This window comes from Octopus sinensis, linkage group LG27 (genome assembly GCF_006345805.1).
Source record: "Octopus sinensis linkage group LG27, ASM634580v1, whole genome shotgun sequence".
NCBI lineage: Eukaryota > Metazoa > Mollusca > Cephalopoda > Octopoda > Octopodidae > Octopus > Octopus sinensis.
The window spans coordinates 13,111,352-13,132,277 of NC_043023.1; the positions used below are offsets into that span (position 1 = coordinate 13,111,352).

General features: G+C 36.3%; 1 protein-coding gene and 1 pseudogene across 1 annotated transcript in view; both read right to left on the reverse strand.

Annotated features, from left to right (window-relative positions):
• Positions 1–6,548, reverse strand: part of LOC115225197 (zinc finger protein 239-like) — a 28,879-nt gene extending 22,331 nt beyond the window's left edge. The window contains exon 1 of the mRNA XM_036514279.1: positions 6,460–6,548. The gene's annotated coding sequence lies outside the window, so the exon portion shown is untranslated. The remainder of the gene's footprint in view (positions 1–6,459) is intronic.
• Positions 1–20,926, reverse strand: part of LOC115225186 — a 195,309-nt pseudogene that overhangs the window by 146,085 nt on the left and 28,298 nt on the right.

Sequence of the window (20,926 nt, forward strand, 5' to 3'; positions counted from 1 at the left end):
ATACATTATATTGAAGTAGTTATTCATAAATTTCATATTGCCATTCATTAACTTGAAGTTGATAACATCAGGCTTAACGAGGAAAGAACCCTGTCTTTTAGCAAACAAAATACTCATAATTGTTGTCCTGTTCTAATTTATTTCCATTTTCATAATGTTACACCTGTGTATGAACACTCACGTGTGTACCTAAGTTACTTTTTTGAGAGAATGATTTACCACAGGTATCACACTGATATGGTTTCTCCCCAGTATGAATACGTCTGTGATTAGTCAAGGTACTTTTATTAGAGAATGAAATACCACAGATATCACAATGATATGGCTTCTCTCCCGTATGAATACGTTTGTGATGAGTTAAATTGCCAAGCTGAGAAAATGATTTACCACAGATATCGCACTGATATGGTTTTTCGCCAGTATGAATACATTTGTGAATAACCAACTGACTAGTATAAGAGTATGATTCACCACAGATGTCACAATGATATGGCCTCTCTCCCGTATGAATACGTTTGTGATATGTTAAAGAGCTATTCTGAGAAAATGATTTACCACAGATATCACACTGATATGGTTTTTCCCCAGTATGAATGCGTTTGTGACAAGTTAAAGTTCTATTTTCAGAAAATGATTTACCACAGATGTCACAGTGATATGGTTTTTCCCCAGTATGAATGCGTTTGTGACCAGTCAAATGACTATATTCAGAAAATGATTTACCACAGATATCACAGCGATATGGTTTTTCCCCAGTATGAATGCGTTTGTGACTAGTCAACTGACTATTTAGAGAGAAAGATTTACCACAGATGTTACAATGATATGGCTTCTCTCCCGTATGAACACGTTTGTGGCGAGTCAAATGACTACAGTGAGAGAATGATTTGCCACAGGTATTGCAATGATATGGCTTCTCTCCTGTATGTGTACGTATGTGAACAGTCAAGGAACTACTTCGAGAGAAAGATTTACCACAGATATCACAATGATTTGGTTTCTGTCCCGTGCGAACACTTTTGTGACTAGTTAAAACATCATTTTCAGAAAATGATACACTGCAGGTATTAGAGTGATATGGTTTCTCACCTGTATCAGTGTTTTTTGCTTCAGTTAAAGGATTCATCATGAGAGGATAATTTGTCATAAGTATCACAATGATAGTGTTTATTTCATTTCTATGAGAATGTTCAGTTGTGTCACAATTGTCAAAGAATGATCTAATGCTGTGTTTCTTTCATCAGTGATCTTATAGAAGGTGTAAACTGTTATCCAAGCTTAGTTAACCAGTAAATTGATCATCTCCACTACATTCCAGATAACGAAGACCAGTAAATGTTGCTGTTAATTGCATTGTCCAGAAGAAATACTTTCCCATCATTTGTCGAAGATTTTATTTATATAAAGAGGCTGATGCATTGATGAATGTGCCTCAGAAATATATCGTCTTCCTTTAATTGATGAAAGCCAACAAAAATATCCGACGCACATCTGAACGAAGAAATTTCTTTTACGTCAACATGATGTGATATTCTGAAATAGAAAAAAAGAAGCAGTGAGATAAAGAGAATCATTAAACGACATAGTAATTCAACATTGCAAATCTTACAACATCAACACTGTCATTCCCTAGGGTTTGGGGTGGGGGAAAGGGTAACTTTTTTCTTCAGAAATGTAAATAAACCATATCTGTTTCTTAAACAAGGGACATATTCATACGGCACAGAATGTTTTCACCTCAATAGACGTCATTAATTGGTTGAAATTGCAGAAAAAAACAGCAAATATCTTACAAACTATAGAATTTTCTCAATAAAGCCAAAAGAAAAAGATGTTTTATAAACACATTCTACCAGTATACGAAGTTTAAAAGTGTTTAGTTACGTGGAAATTATTAAAACACAACTTTTTAATACTACTAAGTATAATGAGGCCCTAGGTACATGCAACCACCACTTTTTTCATACCTTCAAATTTTACCACAATCTAAATGCAACCTAAATCACCACACAGTACATCACCGAACACCCCTTAGGTTCCCTTCTTGTCTCGAGACAGTGTTCACCCGGGGTGGGTTGAGCTGGCTTCATTCATCCTCAATGCTGCATCTCTCACAAATGCCGACCACACCTGATGTTTTGAGGCTAAGGACCGCGTTCCCCAACCACTCATTCATGATATTCATCCACCCCTTAAGTAATCTCCAGCAACTGTATTTGACTTCCCAATGTCTTAATTTTAAAAAACATGTCCTACCCATCTACACTGAATTCTCATCAGCATGCTTTGCCCCATACAGAAATATGCTCAAAATACAAGACTTCTATTCACTTAGAAATGCCAGTCCTGGTGGTACTTAAGAAATCCATCCGAACGTGGCCGTTGCCAGTGCCACCCAGACTGGCCTTGTGCCGGTGCAACGTAAAAAGCACCATCCGATCGTGGCCATTTCCCAGCCTCACCTGGCCCCTGTGCCGGTGGCATGTAAAAAGCACCATCCGATCGTGGCCGTTTGCCAGCCTTGTCTAGCACGTAATAGCACTCACGGAGTGGTTGGCGTTAGGAAGGGCATCCAGCTGTAGAAACATTGCCAGATCAGACTGGGCCTGGTGCAGCCTTCTGGCTTCCCAGACCCCAGTTGAACAGTCCGACCCATGCTAGCATGGAAAGCAGATGCTAAACGATGATGATGACATCATGTTCACATACACACACTTACATATCATCATCATTGTTTAACGACCGTTTTCCATGCTATATATGGTTCAACTGGGGTCTGGGAAGCCAGAAGGCTGCACCAGGCCCAGTCTGAGCTGGCAATGTTTCTACGGCTGGATGCCCTTCCTAACGCCAACCACTCCGTGAGTGTAGTGGGTGCTTTTTATGTGCCACCGGCACAGAGACCAGACGCAGCTGGCAATGGCCACGGACGCATGGTGCTTTTTACGAGCCACTGGCACAGAAGACAGTCAGGGCGGCGCTGGCTACGGCCACGTTCGGATGGTTCTCTTACGTGCCACCGGCACTGGTATCACAGCTACAAATTCCATTGATGTTGATAGATTACGATTTTGATTTTCACTTGCCTCAACAGGTCTTCACAAGTGGAGTTTTGTGTCCCAAGAAGGAAAGGAACGCATAAGTGGGCAGGCTACATATATATACCAAATTATATACACAACATAGGCGTGGGAGTGGCTGTGTGGTAAGTAGCTTGCTTACCAACCACATGGTTCCGGGTTCAGTCCCACTGCGTGACACCTTGGGCAAGTGTCTTCTACTATAGCCTCAGGCCGACCAAAGCTTTGTGAGTGGATCTGGTAGACGGAAACTGAAAGAATCGTCGTATATATGTATACACACACACATGTATATATGTTTGTGTGTCTGTGTTTGTCCCCCCCAACATTACTTGACAACCGATGCTGGCGTGTTTATGCCCCTGTAACTTAGCAGTTTGGCAAAAGAGACCGATAGAATAAGTACTAGGCTTACAAAGAATAAGCCCTGGGGTCGATTTGCTTGACTAAAGGCAGTGCTCCAGCATGGCCACAGTCAAATGACTGAAACAAGTAAAAGAGTAACCAAAAGAACTGCTACTAGTTTCATGCTATTATGATGCTTGAACAGGAATATCTATAAACTATGTATTTCAAGCCGAATCTAATTGAAACTTGGAGCAGCACTCTGGCTTGACAGCTCAGGTCACACTTTCCCACCCAAACCAGAATAAAAATGGATGGTAAAGGATGATGAAGATGATGATGATGATGATGAAAGCACAACAAAGCCAAAATCAAACTCACTTTAAACTTTTATTCCTTATTCCCATTCCTTTATTCTCTCATAACAAATTCCTCAAAAATCCAGCACAATCATCTTCAGAAACCAAAGTCATCTCTGTGTTGCTATATTTAGATATATAAATGATATTGAAGTTGTGATTCATGAATTTCATGTTGACATCCAAGAAACTGAAGTTGATAATGTCAAGCTTGAAGAGGAATAAACCCTGTCTTTTAGCAGACAAAATATTCATAATTGTTGTCATATTTTAATAAATTTTGATATTGATACAGTTACACTTGTGTATGAACACTCAAATGTGTACTTAAGAGGCATTTTTGAGAGAATGACTCACCACAGATATTACAATATGGCATGTCTCCTATATAAATAAGTTTGTGATTAGATAAATTGATCTTTTGAGAAAATGATTTACCATAGATATCACACTTATATGCGTTTGCGACTGGTCAAGTTACTATTTCTAGAGAATGATTTACCGCAGATATTACAATGATATGCTTTGTCTCTTGTATGTGTATGTTTGTGACTAGATAAAATGTTATTTTTAGAAAATGATTCACTACAGATATCACAAAGATATGGTTTTTTCCCCAGTATGAATGCATTTGTGTCTAGTCAACTGATAATTCCTAGAGAATGATTTACCACAGATATCACAGTGATATGCTTTCACTCCTGTATGTGTAGCTTTGTGTTGAGTTAAGGTATCACTTCGAGAGAAACATTTACCACAGATATCACAATGATATGGCTTCTCTCCAGTATGAATACGTCTGTGATTAGTCAAGTCACTGTTTGCAGTGAATGATTTACCACAAATGTCACAATGATATCCTTTCTCTTCTGTATGTGTAAGTGTATGTTTAGTCAAACCACCACTTTGAGAGAATGATTTGCCACAGATATCAAAATGATATGCTTTCTCTCCTATATGAGTACGTTTGTGACGAGTTAAGGTGCTATTTTCAGAAAATGATTTGCTACAGATATCACAACGATATGGTCTTTCCCCAGTATGAATACGTATGTGACTAGTCAAGTGACAATTTTGGGAAAACGATTTACCACAGACATCACAGTGATGTGGTTTCTCTCCTGTATCAATGCATTTGTCTTTGGTTAAGACTCTTTCTTCAGTGAATGATTTACCACAGATATCACAGTGATATGGCCTCTCACCTGAATCAGGTTTGTTTGGTTTTCTTAAATCATTCATTATAAGATAATAACTTCTCATACGTATCACAATAATAATGATTTTTTCATTTCTATGAATATATCTGTGTTCAGTTGTGTCAGTATTTTCAGAGAATAATTTAACACTGTGTTTCTTTCATCTGTGTTCTTGCTTAACATCTAAAACGGCAGATGTAGACTGTTAAAACTTTTGTAAATTTATCCAAGCTTAATTAACCAAGCAATCACCTTCTCTAAACTCCAAACAGCGAAGACAACAAAAATGTTGCTCTTAATTCCATCGTAGAAGAAATATTTTCTTATTGTTTGTTGTTGATGTATTGATGAATGTGCCTTATGAATATATGGTCTTCCTTTAATTGATGAAAGTCAATCAAAATATCAGAGGCATGTCTAAATGAAGAGATTTCTTTAACGTCAACATGATGTGATATTCTGAAACAGAAAAAAAGAAGCAGTGAGATAAGGAGAATCGTTAAACGACATAGTAATTCAACATTGCAAATCTTACAACGTCAACACTGTCATCCGTTTAATGCCTATGTTTGCATGGGTCAGAATTCACTGAGGCTTTGAAAGTTTTACATCATTCTGTACATAGATGAAGAGTTTCTACATTTCTCTAAATTCTTACCTGTTTTCCCCCATTAATTTTTTTCATTGGCATGAAACCACCTCAATTCTGAGAAGAGGGTCTTTTCTTTCCTTCAAAAATCGGCACGAACTTTCCGGACAACCAAATACATATATAATTCTATGATATACTTGCAGAATCGTTCACATGCCGAACAAAATGCATAACAGCATTTCGTCCGTCTACACTCTAGAAGTTCAAATCCCATCGAGGTAGAATTTGGCTTTCATCCTTTCGAGGTAAAAACAAACAAGAAACATTAGCGCACATTGTTCCATGGAAGCGACGTCCGCTTCTCCCACCAATTTTCTGAACTTGTGTCTAAAGTACAAAAGATTATTGTCATCAACACTATTATTATTATTTATTATAGCGACCTGGAAATACTGGGTTCCATATATTCCACTTCGTGCCCCCCTTAAACTCTGCAGGCCTCGGAAAATTTCAAACCTACATCATTACTATTATTAATATAACTTATTAAACAACAGGACGTTAATTAATATGGTATTCTTCAATCGGTTTCCCCGCATTTTACTAATTAATCAATTAATTAAACTGTTTTACCAATTAATTTACTTTATATCCCATGTAACGGTGGTTCATAGGTTTTCATAAACAACAGATCAACATTTCAGTTTGGAAATTATTAATTAAGACGATTAAATATATTTTCTTAATTGTTATCAGGTTCCCGCTTCGAAAAATAATTACTGTAACATCGAGAGGTTCACATAATTCTATTATTCACATTATTATCAGTAGTAGTAGTAGTAGTATCACTATTACAGCCTTAAAGTAAATCTTTATCAACTTACCGTATTCACAAATAAGCAACGAGTCAGTGAAGCAGTAATTAAGCTCCTTAATTAAGAATTTAAAAGAAACGAGGTTGAAGTGTTGTAGAGGTTATTTCCCTTTAGATGATTGTATTTCCTCAGTTCTCCGATAGATGACTCTACTAACTTTTCTTTGTCCCTTTCTGTCAGGAACCTCCCTTCAACTTTTTTCAAATTTTCATCTCAATAGACGTCATTGATTGGTTGAAATTGAAAAAAACAGCAAATATCTTAGAAACTATTGAATTTTCTCAATAAAGTCGAGAGAAAAAGATGTTTTATAAACACATTCTACCAGTATACGCAGTTTAAAATTCTTCAGTTTCATAGAAATTATTTTTAAAATCTGCCGTTCAAACCGAAAAGATCCCAAATTTCCTCCCAATTATTTGAATCTAAACATTTTAATTCCTTTTTAAATGATTGTATTTAAATTCTCCAGTAGAGCCATCTATTGGAGCATAGCAGAAATACAATCATGTAAAGGGAAATAACCTCTACAACACCTCAACCTCGTTTCTTTTAAATTCTTAATTAAGGTGTTTAATTACTGCTTCACTGACTCGTTGCTTATTTCTGAATACGGTAAGTTGATAAAGATTTACTTTAAGGCTGTAATAGTGATAATACTACTACTAATAATAATAATGTGAATAATAGAATTATGTGAACCTCTCGATGTTACAGTAATTATTTGTCGAAGCGGGAACCTGACAACAATTAAGAAAATATAATTTGCTCGCCTTAATTAATAACTTCCCTAACTGAAATGTTGATCTGTTGTTTATGAAAACCTATGAACCACCGTTACATGGGATATAAAGGAAATTAATTGGTAAAATGAGAGTAAAACAGTTTAATTAATTGATTAGTTATTAAAATGAGGGGAAACCGATTGAAGAATACCATATTAATTAATGTTCTGTTGTTTAAGAGGTTATATTAATAATAGTAATGACGTAGGTTTGAAATTTTGCCGAGACCTGCAGTGTTTGAGGGGAGCACGAAGTCGAATATATGGAACCCAGTATTTCCCGAAAGGGATGAAAAGCAAAGTCGACCTCGGCCGTATTTGCAGTCAGGAGTTTCCGCCGAGGTCGACATTGACTTTCCTTCGTTTCGAGGTCGCTATAATAATAATAATATATTTCTTTACTACCCACAAGGGGCTAAACACAGAATGGACAAACAAGGACAGACAGATGGATTAAGTCGATTACATCGACTCCAGCGCGTAACTGGTACTTAATTTCTCGACCTCGAAAGGATAAAAGGCAAAGTCGACCTCGGCGGAATTTGAACCCAGAACGTAACGGCAGACGAAATAGGGCTACGCATTTCGCCTGGCGTGCTAACGTTTCTGCCAGTCCTCCGCCTTAGACTATTATAATAATAATAATAGTGTTGATGACAATAATCTTTTGTACTTTAGACACAAGTTCAGAAAATTGGTGGGAGAAGCGGACGTCGCTTCCATGGAACAATGTGCGCTAATGTTTCTTGTTTGTTTTTACCTCGAAAGGATGAAAGCCAAATTCTACCTCGATGGGATTCGAACTTTTAGAGTGTAGACGGACGAAATGCTGTTATGCATTTTGTTCGGCATGTGAACGATTCTGCAAGTATATCATAGAATTATATATGTATTGGGTTGTCCGGAAAGTTCGTGCCGATTTTTAAGGAAAGAAAAAGGTCAATAAATACTTGCCAATACATTTTTAATCAACCAAATATGAACCCTTTTTGTTGCATAATGCGTCTCCATCATTCCTTTAACTTGAAAATACCCTCTTCTCAGAATTAAGGTGGTTTCATGCCAAAGAAAAAAGGTAATGGAGGAAAACAGGTAAGAATTTAGAGAAATGTAGAAACGCTTCATCTATGTACAGAATGTTGTAAAACTTTCAAAGCCTCAGTGAATTCTGACCCATGCAAACATAGACATTAAATGGCTGACAGTGTTGATGTTGTAAGATTTGCAATGTTGAATTACTATGTCGTTTAATGATTCTCTTTATCTCACTGCTTCTTTTTTTCTATTTCAGAATATCACATCATGTTGACGTTAAAGAAATCTCTTCATTTAGACATGACTCTGATATTTTGATTGACTTTCATCAATTAAAGGAAGACCATATATTCATAAGGCACATTCATCAATACATCAACAACAAACAATAAGAAAATATTTCTTCTACGATGGAATTAAGAGCAACATTTTTGTTGTCTTCGCTGTTTGGAGTTTAGAGAAGGTGATTGCTTGGTTAATTAGGCTTGGATAAATTTACAAAAGTTTTAACAGTCTACATCTGCCGTTTTAGATGTTAAGCAAGAACACAGATGAAAGAAACACAGTGTTAAATTATTCTCTGAAAATACTGACACAACTGAACACAGATATATTCATAGAATTGAGAAAATCATTATCATTGTGATACGTATGAGAAATTACTATCTTATAATGAATGATTTAAGAAAACCAAACAAACCTGATTCAGGTGAGAGGCCATATCACTGTGATATCTGTGGTAAATCATTCACTGAAGAAGGAGTCTTAACCAAACACAAATGCATTGATACAGGAGAGAAACCACATCACTGTGATGTCTGTGGTAAATCATTCTCTCGAAGAGGTTCCTTGAGTAGACACATACATACACATACAGGAGAGAAACCACATCACTGTGGTGTCTGTGGTAAATCATTCTCTCTTAGAGGTTCCTTGAATAGACATATACATACACATACAGGAGAGAAGCCATTTCATTGCAATATCTGTGGTAAATCATTCTCTCAAAGTCGTTCTTTGACTATTCACGTACGTACACATACAGGAGAGAAGCCATATCGTTGTGATATTTGTGGTAAATCATTCTCTCGAAGTGGTGTCTTGTCTCAACACAAACGTACACATACTGCAGAAAAACCATATAATTGTGACATCTGTGGTAAATCATTTTCTGAAAGTGGCCACGTGACTAGGCACAAGCGTACTCATACAGGGGAAAATCCATATCAGTGTGATATCTGTGGTAAATCATTTTCTGAAAGTGGCCACGTGACTAGGCACAAGCGTACTCATACAGGGGAAAATCCAAATCAGTGTGACATCTGTGGTAAATCATTTTCTGAAAGTGGTGTCTTGTCTCAACACAAACGTACACATACGGGAGAAAAACCATATCATTGTGACATCTGTGGTAAATCATTTTCTCATAGTACCACTTTAACTAATCACAAACGTATTCATACAGGAGAGAAGCCTTATCATTGTGAAATCTGTGGTAAATGTTTCTCTCAAAGTAGTGAGTTGATTAGTCACAAACGTATTCATACAGGAGAGAAACCATATCGTTGTAATATCTGTGGTAAATCGTTTTCTCTTTATACCACTTTGACTCGTCACAGACGTATTCATACAGGAGAGAAACCATATCATTGCAATATCTGTGGTAAATCATTCTTTCAAAGTGGTTCCTTGACTAGTCACATACATACACATACAGGGGAGAAGCCATTTCATTGCAATATCTGTGGTAAATCATTCTCTAGAAATAATGTGTTGACTCGTCACAAATTTATTCATACAGGAGAGAAGCCTTATCATTGTGAAATCTGTGGTAAATCATTTTCTGGAAAGTGTCAACTGACTAGTCACAACCGTTTTCATACTGGTGAAAAACCATATCCATGTGATATCTGTGGTAAATCATTTTCTAAAAGTACCATGTTAACTAATCACAAACGTATTCATACAGGAGAGAAGCCTTATCTTTGTGAAATCTGTGGTAAATGTTTCTCACAAAGTAGTGAGTTGATTCGTCACAAACGTACACATACAGGAGAGAAGCCATATCATTGTGATGTCTGTGGCATGTCGTTTTCTCTTTATACCAGTTTGACTTGTCACAGACGGATTCATACAGGAGAGAAACCATATCGTTGTGATGTCTGTGGTAAATCATTCTCTAGAAGTAGTGACTTGACTGTCCATAAACGTATTCATACAGGAGAGAAACCATATCATTGTGATGTCTGTGGTAAATCTTTCTCTCAAAAAGGCCACTTAAGTACACATGTGAGTATTCATACACAGGTGTAACAATATCAGTATCAAAATTTATTACACCGGGACAACAATTATGAATATTTTGTCTGCTAAAAGACAGGGTTTATTCCTCTTCAAGCTTGATGTCATCAACTTCAGTTCTATCGCTGTCAATATGAAATTCATGAAGATGAACCTCAGTATCATGTATGTGTCTAAATATATTAAAACAGTGATGATTTCTGAAGAAGATGGTGCTGGATTTTTGAGGAATTTCTTACGAGAGAATGCAGGAATGGAAAAATGAATACAAGCTTTAAGAGACATTGAGTTTGTCTGTGTTTTCATCATCACCATCCTAATCCTAATCCACTCTGAAAGTGGTGACTTGACTAAAGACAAAGCTACACATACAGGAAAAACGGCCTCTTAAGTACACGTGTGAGTCTACCAAATCCACAAGTGTAACCGTATCAGTATTAAAATTTATTACACCATGACAACAATTATGAATATTTTGTCTGCTAAAAGACAGGGTTTATTCCTCTTCAAGCTTGACATTATCAACTTCAGTTTCTTGGATGTCAACATGAAATTCATGAATCTCAACTTCAATATCATTTATATATCTAAATATATCAACACAGAGATGACTTTGAGTTCTGAAGAGGATTGTGCTGGATTTTTGAGGAATTTGTTATGAGAGAATAAAGGAATGGGAATAAGGAATAAAAGTTTTGAGTGACATTGGTTTTGTCTTTGTTGTGATTTCATCATCATCATCTTCATCATCCTTTACCATCCATTTTCTATGCAGGCATGGATGGGAAAGTGTGACAGGTGCTGGCAAGTCGGAGTGCTTCTCCAGGTTCCAGTCAGACCTGGATTGTGTCGTTCTATATTTGAGAGATTAGGAATTATGTACATTATTTACTTTAGACTGATATTCGTCCTCGTCTTGTTGTTAACACAGTATTTCAACTGGTATACTCTCCAGCCTTCATCAGGTGTCTTGGGGAAATACCTTAGGAATGATAACCTAGGTTCAAAATTTCCCCAATACACCTGATGAAGGCTGGAGAACATATCAGCTGAAACGTTGTGTGAACAACACGATGAGGACAAATATCAGTCAAATGTGGGTTTGGCTTGGTTTCTTTGGTTATATGCTCTTAAGATACATGGCGCATTTTATAAATATTCCTGTTCAAGTATCGTAACAGCATGAAACAAGTTGTAGCGCTTTCAGTTGTGTATTTAATTTGATATATAAAGTGAGATAGGGGTTATGAGTGTAACCCACTATGGGATATCATTTATCCAATATACTGCCAGTAAAGTACCCAGAAAGGCTAATACATAAATGCTAAGAATTGCAATGCAATTCATTTATTGTATTATATGGGCGAAGGTAAAATGTTTCACCTCAAATTCATAATACAAAATAAGAAAATGGAGGAATAGATTTCTTTCAATCATCAACTTCCAGATAATACCAATTCATATAATTTATTAACTAATTATTTAGGAACATCCAGATCAAACAGAACAAAACAGTACACATCAATGAGTAATATAATACCATAAGAACATATATTTTATATTTATTTATATGTATTTTTTCTTATGGTATTATATTACTCATTGATGTGTACTGTTTTGTTCTGTTTGATCTGGATGTTCCTAAATAATTAGTTAATAAATTATATGAATTGGTATTATCTGGAAGTTGATGATTGAAAGAAATCTATTCCTCCATTTTCTTATTTTCTTATTTGATATAAATATATATATATGTGTGTGTGTGTGGACAGGATGTCAGTCTGATAGCTAGAATAAGTGTATACAAGTCTCGTATTTTGAGTGTGTTTATGTCTGGGGCAGAAGCAGGGACTCACTTCGATAGGGAAATAGAAATCTCCAAACCTTTCAAATGTGGTGTTTGCACCTTAGCATGTGCAACCAAATGGCAAAATAAGACATCAAATGTAAAAGTCTTAGAAAAATGTGATATGTCCAGTATTCAAAGCATGTTGATGAGGATTCAGTGAAGATGGGTAGGACATGTTTTTCAAATGAAAAGTGAATGCTTTCCAAAAATTCAGCAGGATGAACTATTAGCGCTAAACTATTAAGCACAATCCATGCATAATGAAGCCAGTAGCACCCAGTCGAACAAACACTTCCGTGCATGCGTAATGCAATAATGGTGATGTTCTTAACTGTTATATGGGAATGTAAATATGTTTGCAAATTGTTTGTTTTTTACTTGTTATTCTGTGTTCTGAATAGTTTTTATTTTAATAAATGTTGCTTACTGCAAGTTATGGATGATTCTTTTATGACTTCATTGCTTTCAGGCTTAGCTTAAGGTATTTTCACACCTGACATCACAAAATGCGTCTGAATAAACATTGCCAGACAGCAAATAGAGACTCGGATATGGCTTAGAAAGTATTTTTTATTTTTAACCTCATATATAGTACGCACTAGGGATTCTTACCTTTAAATTTTGGGAAAAAAATTATATAATATAATGAAATTATTGTATACAGTGCTCAGGTGCATCACAACTTGTCAAAAGTGCATATAAAGTATATGCAGTAATGTACAAATGTCTGGGAAGCGAACAGTGTATGAGTCAGATACATGTTTGTGTGTGTATGGAGGGGAGAAAATCAGGTGTAGTGTTGGCGAATCTCACAGCCACTCCTACACCTGTTGTTTATTCCGCTCTCATCAACTACACACGTTTAGGGTGAACACAAATGGCCGTCTGAATTCTCAGCCCTTCCTCGTGACAAATCAGAATTCCCTTCTTTGCTCACTAGTTAGATTGCAGTGAAATTCCTGTCTATAAGTCGTCTGTCACCACTTCGAGAGAATGATTTACCACTGATATTGCAATATATGTTTCTTTCTTACCCACAAGGGGCTAAACATAGAGGGGACAAACAAGGACAGACAAACAGATTAAGACGATTACATCGACCCCAGTGGTTAACTGGTTCTTAATTTATCGACCCCGAAAGGATGAACTTCTCAAATATGTCCAGGGCGAAACTCTATTCAAAATAACTCGGATATTTTCCCTCACTTTTCATTCAATGTTCGTAGTGTGTTCCACTTATAATTATGAAATTCTTTCTTAAAATAAACTTGTTGGATCTCTAATCATTTCACGAACATCAAATAGGAAATTATCCTTCTAATGTACATATATTATCTGTTTCTTTCTTATCCACAAGGGTCTAAACATAGAGGGGGCAAACAAGGACAGACAAACAGATTAAGACGATTACATCGACCCCAGTGGTTAACTGGTTCTTAATTTATCGACCCCGAAAGGATGAACTTCTCAAATATGTCCAGGGCAAAACTCTATTCGAAATAACTCGGATATTTTCCCTAACTTTTCATTCAATGTTCGTAGTGTGTTCCACTTATAATTATGAAATTCTTTCTTAAAATAAACTTGTTGGATCTCTAATCATTTCACGAACATCAAATAGGAAATTATCCTTCTAATGTACATATATTATCTGTTTCTTTCTTATCCACAAGGGGCTAAACATAGAGGGGGCAAACAAGGACAGACAAACAGATTAAGACGATTACATCGACCCCAGTGGTTAACTGGTTCTTAATTTATCGACCCCGAAAGGATGAACTTCTCAAATATGTCCAGGGCGAAACTCTATTCGAAATAACTCGGATATTTTCCCTAACTTTTCATTCAATGTTCGTAGTGTGTTCCACTTATAATTATGAAATTCTTTCTTAAAATAAACTTGTTGGATCTCTAATCATTTCACGAACATCAAATAGGAAATTATCCTTCTAATGTACATATATTATCTGTTTCTTTCTTACCCACAAGGGGCTAAACATAGAGGGGGCAAACAAGGACAGACAAACAGATTAAGACGATTACATCGACCCCAGTGCTTAACTGGTACTTAATTTATCGACCCCGAAAGGATGAAATTCTCAGTCGACCTCGGTGGAATTTGAACTCACAACGTAACGGCTACACATTTCGCCCGGCGTGCTAACGGTTCTGCCAGTTCCCCACCTTTACTGTTTATCTTTGTTTTTCTTCACTTATGCAAATATTCATACACACAAACACTTTTCCCTTGCTATCAATTTAATTATCATCTTCTTTCTTCATGTTTTCATGTGTTAACTATCCCATATTACCTATATCATCTATACAAGGGAGTACTGAAAAATTCTTGACTTTGGGTAAAAGAAAATAGAGGAGGATCAATTAATAATGATTTTATTCAATATATTCCCTTCTCAGATTCACACTTATTGCAGTGGTCCTTCAGTTTTTCTAAGTCCTGTAAAAAGAACTTAGAATACTGGGCCTCCAACCAAGCTTTTCCTGATACCCTTAAAACCAGGAACTTTTCAGAACTCCATTATGTATCTTTCCATCTATCTATGTATATACATACATATATACATACATACGTACGTACATACATACATACATATATATATATATACATACATGGTGGCTGCCCCCTCATTATCAAGTATGGCCATTGCACAAAGCTTAATCAATGTTGTTATTGTGCAACACCTATGCAAGAAGATTTTATTTAAGTAAGGAAAGGTTGTGCACTGAGTCAATCCCACTCACTAAGCAACAGCAGCCATAATCCGAAAAGAAGAACAAGTCAACATCATCGGTAACCACTGAGTTGCAGGTTTTATGCCGGAGTTGTCCCAGTTACCTGAGTTACCTTCGCCTAGAAGGATGCCCTAACAAAGGCTAGGAGTCCTTCACTCCCAATGGTTTAACTGCGTGATCGGGTATTCAATCCGATTATTTCTATGTCCCCGCACTTGACATTTAAGACATTTATTGGATGGTCGTTGACTCTCAAGAGTTCCTCCGCCCTCTGATGGGTTTTGTTTTTCATCCCGCAGGGTGACCAATAAACACCCTCCTCACCAAGCGAGCTTGGTGGGGTTGCAAGCTTCGTCGCCGACGACCCGACCATGCAACAGGTTGTACTGGGTTACATGTTACCAGTAGCACTTGAAAGTGACCTGACATACATATATACATACATACATATACACACACACACAAGGGGATGATAAAAATTTACTGGCTTAATACACAAGGATTAATTAATTATGATTTTATTCAACATATTTCAGCTTCTCACACTTATTGCTGTAGTCCTTCAGTTTTTCTAAGCCCTGCAAAAGAACTCGGAAAGTCGGACCTCCAACTAGGACTTTCACAATTCCCCTAAAGCGAGGAACTTTTCAGCATCTCCTTATATGTAATGTAATGGTATGTATTAACATACAAAGCACACAATTCTAGAGCATAAATAAGTTATATATTTAATAATTAAATATTCAGAGACACCATCCATATGGAAAACAACAGTTAGTGTTCACATATTTAAGTAAAGAATATGAAAAATTTAACTAGAAATAATTATGTACCAAAGATAAAACAATATCAGCCTAAGACTAATATCCTATTTATTTCGTAAAGTATAATGCACAACTTGGGATATGTTTCGCTCTTATTATGCCCTCATCATTGAAACAGACTTCATCCTAATTGCTGACATATATGGCTTCTCTCCTGTATGTGTACATATGTGGCAATGTCCCACACATATCTGAAGCAACAATAATGGACCTCAGCCCATCTGTGTCATCATTATAAATATGTGTGTGTGTGTGTGTGTGTGTGTGTGTGTGTATGGCAGTCACTCAAGATGGTTTCAATGTTTATATTTGAAGGAGAAGTCTTAGGAGAGTAATAGAAAGAAAAAGACAAAACACTTAGAAGAGCTGTATGTATGTTCCTTCTCGAGCCATGCCTGGCTCATAAGGGCCAGTTTCACGGTTTCCTTGGCATATAGGTTCCCCACCTGGACGGGACGCCAGTCCGTCGCAGGTGAGCTGCAAGATGCAGGAGGAAAGAGTGAGAGAATGTTGTGGCGAAAGAGTCAGCAGAAGTTCGCCATTACCTTCTGCCGGAGCCGCATGGAGCTTAGGTGTTTCACTCATAAACACACACACACATCACCCAGTCTGAGATTCGAACCTGCGACCGTGAGTCCTCTGCTCTAACCACCAGAAGAGCTGCATCTATTTGCAATGAATGTGTGAATGTAATTTGAGTCCAGAAATGGATTTTGCTATGAAGTCACAATGGGGACATTGATGACTTTGATTGCGCAAAGGATTGGGCGAATGTGTCTGTTGGTTGGAGGATATAGGTCTGCTATTCTTCTTTTTCATCAACTCAAATTCTTCACATGGCATCCTGACACATTTTACACCATACAGATGGTTCTAGGCAATGGCTTTCCCAGGATATCACGTCAAGCTGTAGAGATTTTATTTATTGCTTAAACTTATCCGTATATGTAAGGAAATGTCTTCCTCTGCCACTTGTTGGCCTTACAGAAGAATATTTGGAATGCGATCATTTCGTCTTTGGAAAACATCTCCTGCACCCATTTGCACTGAATTCTCATCTGTATGCCTTGGATACTGGACATATTACATTTTACTAAAATTTTTACATTTAATGTCTTATCTTGCCATTTTGCTGCATATGTTGTGTTGCAAACACCACATGCCAAAAAATTTCAGTTTTTCTCTTTCTTCGTAGAAGGGAGTCCATGCTTCTGCCTCATATAAAAAAAATACTCAAAATACAAGATTTCTATTATTTTAGTTGTCAGACTGATATCATGTTCACACAAATACATATATCAAATTAAATACACAACTGAAAGCACTACTACTTGTTTCATACTGTTATGATTCTTGAACAGGAATATTGATAAAATGCGCCATGTATCTTAACCCTTTCATTACCGTATTTATTTTGAGATGTTCTCTGTTTCCTTCAATTAATTTTAAAGAATTTAGAAAAATAACTTCATTATCATTAAGCTAGTGTTAGGAACATAAATTGTGACTAAGGTTTGGTGGAAGATTTTAATTCAAAATTTATGAAAACGAGACATTTATATTAAAGAGCCAGAGGTGGTTTCAGGTAGGTTGGTATTAAAAGGGTTAAGAATTGTTTCTCTATTATATATTTTAACCCTTTTGTTACTGTATATATTTTGAGATGCTCTGTGTTTCATTCAATTAATTTTAAATATAACAAAGAATTATTAAAATAATGTAGTCATCATTAAGGTAGTGTTAGGAACATAAATTGTGACTAAGGTTTGGTGGAAGATTTTAATTCAGAACTTATGAAAACAAGACATTTGTACTACAGAGCCAGAGCAGGTTTCAGCTGTGTTGGTATTGAAACGGTTAAGGGCATAGAGCCAAAGAAACCAAGCCCAATCTGACAGGAACATGGAGCAGCACTCTGGCTTGCCAGGTCATGTCACACTTACCCATCCAAGTCTGGATCGAAGACGGATGCTAAAAATGGATGTTAGATGATGATGATGAAAACACAACAAAGACAAAATCAATGTCACTTAAAACTTTTATTCTCTCAAAACAAATTCCTCAAAAATCCAGCACAATCATCTTCAGAAGCCAAAGTCATCTCTGTGTTGATATATTTAGATATATAAATAATATTGAAGTTGAGATTCATGAATTTCATGTTGACATCCAAGAAACTGAAGTTGATAATGTCAAGCTTGAAGAGGAATAAACCCTGTCTTTTAGCAGAAAAAATACTCATAATTGTTGTCATGTTTTAATAAATGTTAATATTGATACAGTTACACTTGTGTATGAATACTCAAATGTGTACTTAAGTGGCCTTTTTGAGAGAAACATTTACCACAGATGTTACAATGATATGGCTTCTCTCCTGTATGAATACGTTTATGTCTAGTTAACGTGGTACGATGAGAAAATGATTCACCACAGATATCACAATGAAATGGTTTTTTCCCCAGTATGAGTACGCATGTGCCTAGCCACGTGACCACTTTCAGAAAATGATTTACCACAGATATTGCAATGATATGGCTTCTCTCCTGTATGTGTACGTACGTGACTAGTCAAATGACTATTTCTAGAGAATGATTTACCACAGATATTACAATGATATGCTTTCTCCCCTGTATGTGTACGTACGTGACTAGTCAAGGAACTACTTTGAGAAAATGATTTACCACAGATATCACAGTGATATGGCTTCTCACCTGAATCAGGTTTGTTTGGTTTTCTTAAATCATTCATTATAAGATAGTAATTCCTCATACGTATCACAATGATAATGATTTTTTCAATTCTATGAATATATCTGTGTTCAGTTGTGTCAGTATTTTCAGAGAATAATTTAACACTGTGTTTCTTTCATCTGTGTTCTTGCTTAACATCTAAAATGGCAGATGTAAACAGTTAAAACCTTTGTAAATTTATCCAAGCTTAATTAACCAAGCAATCACCTTCTCTACATTCCAAGCAGCAAAGAAAACAAAAATGTTGCTCTTAATTCTATCGTAGAAGAAATATTTTCTTATCGTTTGTTGTTGATGCATTGATGAATGTGCCTCAGAAATATATGGTCTTCCTTTAATTGATGAAAGTCAATCAAAATATCAGAGGCATGTCTAATTGAAAAGATTTCTTTAATGTCAACATGATGTGATATTCTGAAATAGAAAAAAAGAAGCAGTGAGATAAAGAGAATCATTAAAAGTCATAGTAATTCAACATTGCAAATCTTACAACATCAACACTGTCATCCATTTAATGTCAATGTCTGCATGGGTCAGAATTCACTGAGGCTTTGAAAGTTTTACAACATTCTGTACATAGATGAAGCGTTTCTACATTTCTCTAAATTCGTACCTGTTTTCCTCCATTACCTGTTTTCTTTGGCATGAAACCACCTTAATTCTGGGAAGAGGGTATTTTCAAGTTAAAGGAAAGATGGAGACGCATTGTGCAACAAAACGGTTCATATTAGGTTGATTAAAAATGTATTGGCAAGTATTTATTGACCTTTTTCTTTCCTTCAAAACCCCGCCACGAACTTTCACTCCGGACAACACCCAACAAATATAATTCTATGTATACTAAGCAGATCGTTCACAAGCCGAACAAAATTCATGAACCGCCTTTCCCAATTTTCGTCCGTCTACACTACTAGAATTTTCAAATCCCCATCGAGTCGAATTTGCTTTTCATCTCCTTTCGAGTTAAAAACAAACAAGAACATTAGCGCACAGTTGTTTCCATGGAAGCGACGTCCGCTTCTCCCACCAATTTTCTGAACTTGTGTCTAAAGTACAAAAGATTATTGTCATCAACACTATTATTATTATAAGTATTAGTATTATTATTATAGCGACCCCGAAACGAAGGAAAGTCAATGTCGACCTCAGCGGAAACTCTCTTTCATCCCTTTCACGAAATACTGAGTTCCATGTATTCGACAGGGGTCCATGGAAGCGACGTCCGCTTCTCCCGCCAATTTTCTGAACTTGTGTCTAAAGTACAAAAGATTATTGTCATCAACACTACTATTATTATTATTATTATTATACACTAAGGCGGCGAACTAGCAGAAACGTTGGCACGTCGGGCAAAATGCATAGCTGGATTTCGTTTGCCGTTACGTTCTGGGTTCAAATTCCGCCGAGGTCGACGTTGCCTTTCATCCTTTCAGGGTCGATAAAATAAATACCAGTTACGCACTGGAGTCGATGTAATAGACTTAATCCGTCTGTCTGTCCTTGTTTGTCTACTCTGTGTTTAGCCCCTTGTGGGTAGTAAAGAAATATGTTATTATTATAGCGACCCCGAAACGAAGGAAAGTCAATGTCGACCTCAGCGGAAACTCCTGACTGCAAATACGGCCGAGGTCGACTTTGCCTTTCATCCCTTTCGGGAAATACTAGGTTCCATATATTCGACTTCGTGCTCCCCTCAAACTCTGCAGGCCTCGGCAAAATTTCAGACCTACATCATTACTATTATTAATATAACCTATTAAACAACAGGACGTTAATTAATATGGCATTCTTCAATCGGTTTCGCCTCATTTTACTAATTAATTAATTAATTACACTGTTTTACTCTCGTTCTACCAATTAATTTACTTTATATCCCATGTAACGGTGGTTCATAGGTTTTCCTAAACAACAGATCAACATTTTAGTTTGGAAATTATTAATTAAGACGAGTAAATATATTTTCTTAATTGTTGTCAGGTTCCCGCTTCGAAAAATAATTACTCTAACATCGAGAGGTTCACATAATTCTATTATTCACATGATTATTATTAGTTTAGTAGTAGTATTAACACCTTTACAGACTTAAAGTAAATCTTTATCAACTTACCGTATTCACAAACAAGCAATGAGTCAGTGAAGCAGTAATTAAGCACCTTAATTAAGAATTTAAAAGAAGCGT